Source organism: Hypanus sabinus, chromosome 5 (assembly GCF_030144855.1).
Source record: "Hypanus sabinus isolate sHypSab1 chromosome 5, sHypSab1.hap1, whole genome shotgun sequence".
NCBI classification, from domain to species: domain Eukaryota; kingdom Metazoa; phylum Chordata; class Chondrichthyes; order Myliobatiformes; family Dasyatidae; genus Hypanus; species Hypanus sabinus.
This window is the reverse complement of record NC_082710.1, coordinates 137,777,508-137,786,500: the sequence shown is the minus strand read 5'-3', so window position 1 is coordinate 137,786,500 and position 8,993 is coordinate 137,777,508. Positions and strand designations below refer to the sequence as shown.

The 8,993-nt window shown below is 42.3% G+C and overlaps 1 long non-coding RNA gene across 1 annotated transcript; it reads left to right on the top strand.

Moving 5' to 3' along the window:
- Positions 1–4,668: 4,668 nt before the first annotated feature.
- On the top strand, positions 4,669–8,633 carry LOC132393771 (uncharacterized). The gene is made up of 3 exons (XR_009512079.1): positions 4,669–4,832; positions 6,788–6,978; positions 8,440–8,633. It is a non-coding gene; the product is annotated as an uncharacterized LOC132393771 (long non-coding RNA).
- The last annotated feature ends 360 nt before the right edge of the window (positions 8,634–8,993 follow it).

The following is an 8,993-nucleotide window of genomic DNA, read 5'->3' as shown; positions in this document are numbered from 1 at the left end:
TAATATTTCGCTTCTAGGTTTTCTTAGGCTCAAAGTTCAAAGTATATTTTTATCAAAATATGTATATATTGTACAACTTTGATATGTGTCTCCTTACAGACAGCACAAAACAAGAAACCGAAGACAGCCATAAGATATTCAACTGGGGGAGAGAGAGGGAAACAAAATAAACTGTGCAAACAATAAAAGCAAGCAAATGGTATTCAGAACAAAAATGAGTCAATAGACACAAAGCCTGAAGCAGCCAGAGCAGCCCACAGCCTCAGCCACAGTTTATCGCACAGCTGGGCAAAACATCACAGGCCTTGCAGACGTGAAGACTGGAGCAACCAGAGCAGGCCCACAGCCTCAACCTTAGGGTAGTGAAGAGCAGTGCAAGTGTCATGGAGCTGTGAGCAGAACTGACGGGAGCTTTGCCTCCAGTTCCAACATCCTGCCTTTCCAATACATCCATTTAAATTGTTTAAGCATCGGGTCATTCCTTGCAATAAAACCAGGCCGTGTCACAGTGATACGCTCTGGTCTAGGACCCTGCTGCCATGTTCCAGCCCATACCCAACCTTTCCAAATTGGCCTGGTACCTTGATTGATCAAATTACACTCTCGGTTTAGGTTGACAGGCTCCAAAACTCCTCCACCCCGACATTCCTCTGCTCCGCTCACTCTAACTCTATTTCAAACATGTCTCAACCTCGCTCCAACCATTTCTCCATTAACATGCCTCGACCTCACTCACACCTCGACCCTTGAGTCAGTCTTGCTTTTGCTTGACTCTTCATTGTTTGCTGATTGTTTACCATGTTTTTTAAAACTGAAAAGGTGTTATTAATAAGTATTTAGCCATAATTCTTGCTTTGCAAACCATCAGTAAGTTGTCACACATCTTCAGCAGCATCATCTTAAACCAGGTTTTTTCTTAAACCTGATAATTACTTGGTTATAATTCATGTAAGTAATGGAAGCTAAAGGAATTTTTACATTGTCTAGAGAAATACAACTCAATTAGTTATGGGAATGAAAATTCCAACTCAAGATGCCTGAATTGAATTTCCTTCAGTTTAATACTGACAGCTGACATAAAATTGCAACACTGCTCAATGTGTGTGGTAATTATAGGAAATGAATCCTAGAACACACATTGCAAACAAATTGCTGGAATATATAAATATACTGCATGTTCATGTATATAATTATTCAGATATGTAATTATTCATATATGTATACACACATACAGGCAGATATCAGAATCAGGTTTATTATCACCAGCATGTGATGGGAAATTTGTTAAATTAGCAACAGCAGCTCAATGCAATACATAGAGAGAGAGAGAGAGAGAGAGAGAGAGAGAGAGAGAGAGATAATAAATAAAATAAAAAAAACAAGTCAATTACGTATATTGAATATATTTTTAAAAAATGTAAAAACAGAGATACTATGAGTTAGTTAGTGTCCATTTAGAAATGGGATGACAGAAGGGTAGAAGCTGTTCCTGAATCACTGAGTGTGTGCCTTCAGGCTTCTATCTCTCCTACCTGATGGTAACAGTGAGAAAAGGGCATGCCCTGGGTGCTGTAGGTCCTTAATAATGGATGCTGCCTTTCTGAGACACTGCTCCTTGAAAATGTCCTGCATGCTTTGTAGGCGAGTACCCAAGATGCAGCTGACGAGATTTACAACTTTCTGCAGTTTTTTCAGTCCTGTAGCCCCTCCATACCAGACAGTGATGCAGCCTGTCAGAATTCTCTCTACAGTACGACTATAGAAGTTTTTGAGTATATTTGTTGACATGCCAAATCTCTTCAAGCTCCTAATATAGTCACTGTCTTGCCTTCCTTATAAATACAATGATATGTTGGGCAAACATGAGGAAATCTGCAGATGCTGGAAATTCAAACAACACACACAAAATGACCCTTTGATGAAGGGTCTCGGCCCGAAACGTTGATAGTGCTTCTCCTCTAGTTGCTACCTGGCCTGTTGTGTTCCACCAGCATTTTCTGTGTGTTGTTGATGATATGTTGGGACCAGGTTTGTATCATGCACACACAAAGGTAGACATAGGCATTAACACATGTATACACATATATACTGTACATATCACAACATCACACTCAATATCAACAAAACCAAGGAATTGATTCTAGACCTCAGGAAAGAGAGGTTGAAAGAACGAGTATCAGTCCTCATTGAGGGGTCAGCAGTGGAAAGGATGAACAGCTGCAGTTTCAAGTTCCTGGGCATGACAATCTCAGAGGATGTACCCTGAGCTGAAGGCATAGGTGCTGTAATGAAAAACACACCAGCAAAGCACCATCATCATCTGGAACATGCCCACTCTCATTGGGAGGGGGTTGGGTAGTAGGGACCTGAAGACCCATACTCATTGATTCACAAACAGCTTCTTTCCCTCTGCCAATAGACTGTGAAAGAAGGAAAACTACTTCAATATTCCTCATTTTTGTACTATTGATTTATTTTTGTAATTTATAGCAATTTTATGCCTTTGCACAGTACTGCTGCAATATATGTCAAATCTCATGTGATCCGAGTCAGTGATAATAAACTTGATTCTGATTTTCATCAATGTACTAACACACAAGCACAAAACAGGTGTGTGCACACACACATCAACATCTGACTACTTTTTGCATAGCAATGTGTCAAGTAAAACAATGTTACTTTTAGATGAAAATAGCTGGGAGACAAAGTGTACTTCTTCCTCACTTTGAGAATTAAAACATAAACACTTTGAACTTCATTCCCAGTTTATATCACCAAACTCATCACAAAACTCCTTCAATACATTTCAGCAGGGGTGTGCAAAGAGGAATAAAATATCGGGAAAGAGCACAAAACTAACAGGCAGGAAGTACTAGGTAAATTTACACTGTTATTGTCATACCGAAGGCAAACAGAAGAACATTTGAACTGAATATCAGTCATTGAATAAAAGAATCTGCTATTCCTACCTGCAATATAGGAAGTCAAACTTTTCCCTCTTTTGCAACATACTCAAATGCTGGAGGAACTCAGCAAGTCAGGTAGGTAGCATCAATGGAGGGGAATAAACAGTTGACATTTTGGGCTGATGTCCTCCATCAGGACCGGAAAAGAAGGGGCAGTAGCCAGAATGAAAAAGTGGGGGCGAGAAGGAGTAGGATTTGGCAGTTTATTTGTGAGATCAGGTGAGGGGGAAAAGTGGCTGCACAGGATGGGGGTAAGAAGTAAGAAGCTGGGGGTGGAGAGGTAGAAGAGGTAAAGGGCTGAAGAAGAAGGAATCTAAAAGGAGATGATAGCAGACCATTGAAGAAAGGGAAAGAACCAGAGAGAGGTAATAGGTAGGTGAGAAGAGAACATAGATCACAGAAATCTATGGCGAATTACAGGCCCTTCGGCCCAACATGTTGAGCTGACCATGTAACCTACTCTAGAAAAGATAATGAGAGGGTATCCAGATTAATGATTGAAAAAAGCAAGGAGAAAGGGAGCTGAAACTGCTGAGTTCTTCCAGCATTTTACGTGTGTTGCTTAAGATTTATACCACATGGATAATCTGTTTATGCTTTCCCCCACTTAACATTTGGCTTCCAAGCCTGATGATGCCCGTGTGAAGATTGACGAGGTTGTGGGTACTTAGAAAGTAAAGAAATCTTGAAAAATATCAATATTGTTCAATGCTGTCTCATCTGGATTCTTCAGTGAGAAGGGTTCATTCAATATAAAATAATGTGCTTAAAGGTGCGGAATGACAGCTGAGTTTTGTATTAAACTTGATTTTTGAGCTAGAATCCAAAGAACAATGTTCTAATGAAAGAGGACATGCTACTATGAATTGATTTCAAGTGAGACTGGAAGCATTACTACCACTGTCGAGTAGCTCACATATCCTCCCTCTCCACACAACGAGGCAAGAGCGAATAAAAATATTCCGTACAAAGAAACCAGCAGAAAGTGAGGAGCTTGACAAATTCACTGGGAAATAAGATATTGGAAAGTATTGGGGAATAGCATTTGAGAAAAGTCAAGTTTAATGCCGTACGCACACGTGGTGATTGGCATTCGTCTATCTCAGAGGACAACGGTTGATCATCATCTCAAGCCGGGGCGGAAAGTATGGGGAATCTGAGATGCCCAGTCATCAAGGCTCTCCCTTCAGCCTCACCTGTGAAATTCGTAGGCTGCTACTGACCTGGCTCTCAAGGAACTGTATAAGACCATCTGGAGACTGCATACCCAAAGGCTGCCTTCATTGTCGCCAGTGACTTTAATCAAGAGTCGCTGACGAAAGTCTCTCCGAAATTTTGTCAGTACATCCAGGTGAGCACTCGTGGAGATAAAGACACTTGACAACTGTTACACTCCCTTCTGAAATGCTTACAAAACTGACCTTCGCCCAGCTTTTTGAAAATCAGATCATTCTTTGATCCTGCTTTTGCTGACGTACAGGCAGAAGTTGAAACAAGAGGCAGCCATAGTTATAACCATCCACTGTTGGTCCGACCAATCAGCCTCCATGCTGCAGGACTGCGTCGATTAATGTCTTCCATGATGAGGATGTCTCCGAGTTTACAGATGGAGTCAGGTTCTTCATCCGGAAGTGCATGGACGATGTTGTCCCCCAGTTGGTCAGGGTCTTCCCAAAGCAGAAACCCAGTATCAATAGTTCCATGTGAGCAGCACTTACTGTGCAGCATAGAACTTGCATTGCTGGCAATCAGCAATAAGCTCAAGAAAACCAGCTATGATCTGTGCAAAGCTATCAAGGCTGCAAAACAACAATACAGGGACAAGATTGAGTCAAGATTCACAATGAATAGCACACAGGACTTGTGGTGAGTGTTGCATACCATCACAGACTTCAAAGCCAAACGTAGTGGTGCTGCCAATATCGCGGCCTCCCTCCCAGATGAGCTCAATCGCTTTTATAACCGTATGATAATTACAGCATGGAAACAGGCCATCTCAGCCCTTCTAGTCCATGCCGAATGCTTACTCTTACCTAACCCCACTGACCTGCACTCAGCCCATAACCCTCCATTCCTTTCCTGTCCATATACCTATCCAATTTTGCTTTAAGTGACAATACCAAATCTGCCTCTACCACTTCTACTGGAAGCTCATTCCACACAGCTACCACTCTCTGAGTAAATAAATTCCCCCTTATGTTACCCTTAAACTTTTGGCCCCTAAGCCTCAACTCATGTCCTTTTGTTTGAATCTCCCCTACTCTCAATGGAAAATGCCTATCCATGTTAACTCCATCTATTCCCCTCATAATTTTAATACCTCTATCAAGTCCCCCCTCAGCCTTCTACGCTCCAAAGAATAAAGATCTAACTTGTTCAATCTTTCCAGGTAACTTAGGTGCTGAAACCCAGGTAACATTCTAGTAAATCTTCTCTGTACTCTCTCTACTTTGTTGACATTTTTCTTATAATTCGGTGACCAGAACTGTACACAATACTCCAAATTCGGCCTTACCAATGCCTTGTACAATTTTAGCATTACATCCTAACTCCTATACTCAATGCTCTGATTTATAAAGGCCAGCATACCAAAAGCTTTCTTCACCACCCTATCCACATGAGATTCCGCCTTCAGGGAACTATGCACCATTATTCCTAAATCACTCTGTTCTACTGCATTCTTCAATGCCCTACCATTTACTGTGTATGTCCTATTTGGATTATTCCTACCAAAATGTAGCACCTCACACTTATCAGCATTAAACTCCATCTGCCATTACTCAGCCCACTATTCTAACTGGCCTAAATCTCTCTGCAAACTTTGAAAACCTGCTTCATTTTCCACAATGCCACCTACCTTAGTATTATCTGCATACCTACTAATCCAATTTACCACCCCATCATCCAGATCATTAATATATATGCTGGACCCAGTACAGATCCCTGAGGAACACCACTAGTCACCGGCCTGCAATCTGACAAACAGTTATCCACCACTACTCTCTGGCATCTCCCATCCAGCCACCGTTGAATCCATTTTACTACTTCAATATTAATACCTAACCATTGAACCTTCTTAACAACCCTTCCATGCGGAACCTTGTCAAAGGCCCTACTGAAGTCCATATAGACAACATCCACTGCTTTACCCTCATCAACTTTCCTCATAACCTCTTCAAAAAATTCAAAAAGATTTGTCAAACATGACCTACCATGCACAAATCCATGTTGACTGTTCCTAGTCAGACCCAGTCTCTCAAGATAATTATATATATCATCTTTGAGAATACTTTTGATTAATTTACCCACTACTGACATCAAACTGACAGGCCTATAATTGCTAGGTTTACTCTTAGAACCCTTTTTAAACAATGGAACCGCATGAGCAATACGCCAATCCTCCGGCACCATCCCCATTTCTAATGACATTTGAAATATTTCTGTCAGAGCCCCTGCTATTTCTACACTAACTTCCCTCAAGGTCCTAGGGAATATCCTGTCAGGATCCAGAGATTTATCCACTTTTATATTCCTTAAAAGCTCCAGTACTTCCTCCTCTTTAATCGTTATAGTTCCTATAACATCCTTACTTGTTTCCCTTACCTTACACAATTCAATATCCTTCTCCTTAGTGAATACCGAAGAAAATAAATTGTTCAAAATCTCCTCCATCTCTTTGGGCTCCAGGCATAGCTGTCCACTCTGATTCTCTAAGGGACCAATTTTATCCCTCACTATCCTTTTGCTACTAATATAACTGTAGAAACACTTTGGATATATTTTCACCTGACTTGCCAAAGCAACCTCATATCTTCTTTTAGCTTTTCTAATTTTATGCTGGTTTGATGTCACTAACTCTGAGCCTCCGAGGAAAAACACCGCTTCAACCTGCAACCTGGTCATCTCTGAGGCTGAGGTAACAGATGTTTCCAACAAGTGGACAGTTGCAAGGCTGCGGGACTGGATGGCATCCCAGGGCGAGTACTCAGGATGTGCACAACACAACTGGCAAGTATGTTTACTGACAGGTATGTTAATCTTTCCCTCTCCCAGTGTAGAGTACCTTCCTGCTTCAAATTATCCACTATTGTCCCTGTACCAAAAAAGACCAAGGTAACATACCTGAACAACTGGTGTTCTGTCACACTCACCTCAATAATAAGCAAATGCTTTGAGAAGCTGGTCAAGGATTACATCTACAGCTTGCTACCACCCAAACTGGATCCCCAATAATTCGCTACTGGCACAACCAATCAACGATGATGCAATTGCCACTGCTGTACATACCGTCCTTACACATCTAGAAAAGGAGGATGCTTATGTAAGAATGCTGCTCTTCAACTACAGTTCAGCATTCAACACCATAATTCCATCCAGGCTTGACAAGAAACTCAGAGACCTCGGCCTTGACCTTACCTTGTGCAGCTAGATCCTGGACTTCCTGTCCAATCGCCAGCCGTGATTGTCCAATGTCCAATCGCCTCCCTCACCTCCACCCCTCTGACTCTCAATACAGGCACCCCTCAGGGCTGTGTACTATGTTCCCTCCTTTACTCCCTGTATACCCATGACTGTGTCACTACCTACGGCTCTAATCTGCTAATTAAATTTGCCGATGACATTACATCGATTGGCCTAATCTCAAACAATAACAAGGTAGCCTACAGAGAAGAAGTCATCTCTCTGACACAGTGGTGTCAAGAAAACAGCCTTTCCCTCAATGTCACAAAAACAGAGGAGCTGGTTGTTGATTACAGGAGGAATGGAGACGGGCTAACCCCTATTGACATCAATGGATCTGGGGTTGAGAGGGTGAACATCTTTAAGTTCCTCGGCATCCACATCACCTAAGACCTCACGTGGTCTGTGCACACCAGTTGTGTGGTGAAAAAGGTGCCTCTTTCACCTCAGACAGTTGAGCAGGTTTGGTATGGGCCTCCAAATCCTAACAACTTTCTACAGGGACATAATTGAGATCATCCTGACTGGCTGCACCACTGCCTGGTATGGGAACTGTACCTCCCTTAATCTCAGGATTCTGCAGAGAGTGGTGCTGACAGCCCAGTGCATCTGTAGTTGTGAACTTCCCATGATTCAGGACATTTACAAAGACAGGTGTGTAAAAAGGGCCCGAAGGATCATTGGGGACCCAAGTCAGCACAATCACAATCTATTCCAGCTGCTACCATCTGTGAAGTGGTACGGCAGCATAAAAGCAGGGACCAACAGGCTCCCGGACAGCTTCTTCCAGCAGGCCATCAGACTGATAAACTCACACTGGATTGAGTGGATTCTATGTTACATTGACTGTTCTATTTATTATAGATTATTATAAATTACTATGATTGCTCATTGCATGCTTAGATGGAGACGTAACATAAAGATTATTACTCATCAAGTATGTGAAGGATGTAAGAAATAAAGTCAATTCAATCTATTTCTATCTTCAATGTCTCTTTTTCTCCCTATCAAGGTTCTTTTGAAGACCCTGACCTGGAGTTACATGCTGGCTTTCGTTCTTTGCAGAAATGGGACCCACTCTCAGGGACTCACAACCGACCGATATGCCAAGGACACGGCCTGGAAGTCTAGTGCACCTTCAGAGTGCTGGATTCAAGGCCGGAGTTCGCCACCTGATGTGTCATGGGAGCACACGGACGATTGAAAGCAGCGAACTGGCTGCTGGCTGTGCACAGAGCTCAGAAAAAAGTGACATAACAGACTTTTAACACCATAAAACAGCGAGTCGTTTTGCTATGTCTCCCCTCTCACTGAGAAATGGAGACATCTTATTAGGGAAAGAGAAAGCCTGTGGTATGTTGAATACAGGGTGAACGAGTAGTCTTTGGGATACTGCAAGACTGTGTCTTTATTGATGCTTTGCTGCATGCTTGAGTGCTCGGTGGGGGTTTCTGATGCTTTTTGCTGGTGAGGGAGGGGGGGATATTGTTTTGCTGTAGCTTTTGCATGGGAGGGGGGAGTTGGGGAGGGCTTTGGGGTTTTAACATTTAACTGTCATTCATTCTG